This window comes from Echinops telfairi, unplaced genomic scaffold (assembly GCF_000313985.2).
Source record: "Echinops telfairi isolate 266 unplaced genomic scaffold, ASM31398v2 ScPeMD7_7469;HRSCAF=8507_0, whole genome shotgun sequence".
In the NCBI taxonomy this organism is placed as follows: Eukaryota; Metazoa; Chordata; class Mammalia; order Afrosoricida; family Tenrecidae; genus Echinops; species Echinops telfairi.
The window spans coordinates 20,743,158-20,745,575 of NW_022111372.1; positions in this window are offsets into that span (position 1 = coordinate 20,743,158).

Here is a 2,418-nt window from a genome sequence, read left to right on the forward strand (position 1 = left end):
TCGTGTTCGCACAGGCTCGTGTGCTTCTTCTCTTTGGACTTTGTTGTTTCCGAGCTAGATGGCCGCTTGTTTGCCTACAAGCCTTTAAGACCCCAGACGCTATATCTTTTGATAGCCGGGCAGGAGTTAACAGCATGATGAATATACCATTTTAGTTATTCACTTATTTATTCCTTGGCTAACTCATCAAGTTGTTATTCTCCAGAGACTATCAGGAAAGTGTTGGTCCAAACACAGGAGTATAAGAGGGCAAAGTTTCTGATGCAGAGAGCAAAGTGGTTAGTTAATTAGGGCAGAACAATTGCTGTGAGCAAGACTCCTATTTAGAACCAACTTTTTAGTTAGTTACAACATCATAGGAAAGCTGACAAGGTGTTCCAAACACAAATGGCTTTAGGAGCCAAGGCGGAAGCTGAAAAAAGTGGAGCTAGGCAGACAAGGACAACACATGCTTATCTGATGAAGCAAAAGCTGCTCAGATTCAGCTGATGGTTTTTCACATGGAAGTATAGTAGTATTAATAAATCTTTCCATCAATAAAAAGAAGTCAGAACTCTGCGTGCCTAATCAAAACCCACCAGTTTCAAAAGTGGCCAGCAATATAGATACTGAGCAAAACATGTAGGTCAGATTTGGTCCAAAGGCTCTCGGCTTTCAACCTTGTATCAAGGCTCAGTGACCACGAGGCATCCATTTGCCTTCAAGAAAGCTGTTTACTTGAATGGTTACTGAGTCTCCTGTGGACCCGTTTTGTAGACACTATCAGGGAGCAGGACCTGTTCATTGGCACTGAGGCATGTTATGAGAATTAATGGACCCAGAAAGGACTTAGATCTTCGTGGATAAAGAATCTGGACAAATAAACAACGTGATCAGTAATAGTAGGTGTCATTCTAGAGGGTCGGACTGTCTCATGTTATGGCACTCGATTCAGGTCTGTATGCTTCACAGAGCGAATGGAGGCAGTAGTATGTGTGGATATTCAATATCAATATCTAGAATATTTCCTTACGTAACAAGCACACACTTTTTAAATCTGTAAATGCATTAAAGCGTTTAGAAAACATCATAAAATGCTCATTGCGTTTTTCCAAATAGCTGTTATTTCTAAAGGTATCCACAGTCATTACAAGTTGTTGGTACTGCTTTTTCATTGTGTCCAGGAGATTGTGGGGACTTGCAGGGGCTGTTAAAATATGAAAACAGAACGATTTTACCTGCACAAGATCTGTTATGGGACGCATGCTGACCAAGATGATCTATTCCCAAATGGGACTTCATTTTCCTGGTTGAGCGAGGACAATGTTGCCACTCCTTACCACCCTCAAAAATAAGGAAGTGGACTTAGCAAAATATGTTTCCATAAAAGCACCTTTTCCCTAACAGGGATCCAATGTTTTGATAACATAGCTGGTCAGCCAAAACCCATATTTACCTGCATGAGGATCTGTTGCATGCTTTCTCTAGTTTCTCTGGTTTTACCAGTGCCTGTGACCTAGAGGCCAAAGTCCTGTGTTTGTCACATTGGTAGCTTTCTCTGCTACTCGGCTTCATTTTCCTTGGGCTCCCTTGAATATGTGCAGCTGCCCATGACAAAGATCTATTCCAAAAAGATAGAGACTGCTTAATTTTCAATAAGAAGCAATAGCATATGTGGAATAAATAATACAATACAATCTCCCTCACCAGTCAGTGACTTTTTAAAAAACGTAATGTTCTCTGAAAGAATACACCATGAAAGGAAACTAATCAAGACTCTTAAGAAATGTTAATGGACAACTATGTGTTGAATTGGTTTCTGATGCTTTATTATATAACCATGCCCTGTCTGGAAACATTTTGTCTATGTCTTAAATTATATCATAGGAATAAATAGAATATGTAGCCTGTGAGGTAAACATGGGATTCTTAAAAAGCTCCCCTATATGTACTAATTTGAAGAAAAAAATAATCCTCACTTGCAATGGAATAGAAATCATTTGAAAGAAATGACCTTAGAAAATCAGGGATACTCTATGGCTATTTTCATCTTGTGACAATGTGTTATTAAGAGTAATAACACATTATTAAAGCAAATAAAAGCTTAGAAACCAAACAAAAAGATTGATGCTTTTATTCCAGTGGAATTTATCCATTAGCACAAGGTAGGCATTTGTTGTTATATGTGTCCGCTCTTCCCTATAGTGAACCCGTGTGGAGCAGAACAAAATATTGCCTGCGCCCTCCTCATGATGGATGATATGCTAATGTCCACTGCTGCAGCCACTGTGAGTTTTGGGTGCCATCAACACAGGGGGCCGTCTTCTGGCACTAAATCAGACATTGTATAGTTGCAAGCTAGTGGCTAATTTTCAGAAGCAGATTGCCAGAACTTTCTTCCTGGTCTATATTTCTCTAGATGTTCCATTGAAACCTCTT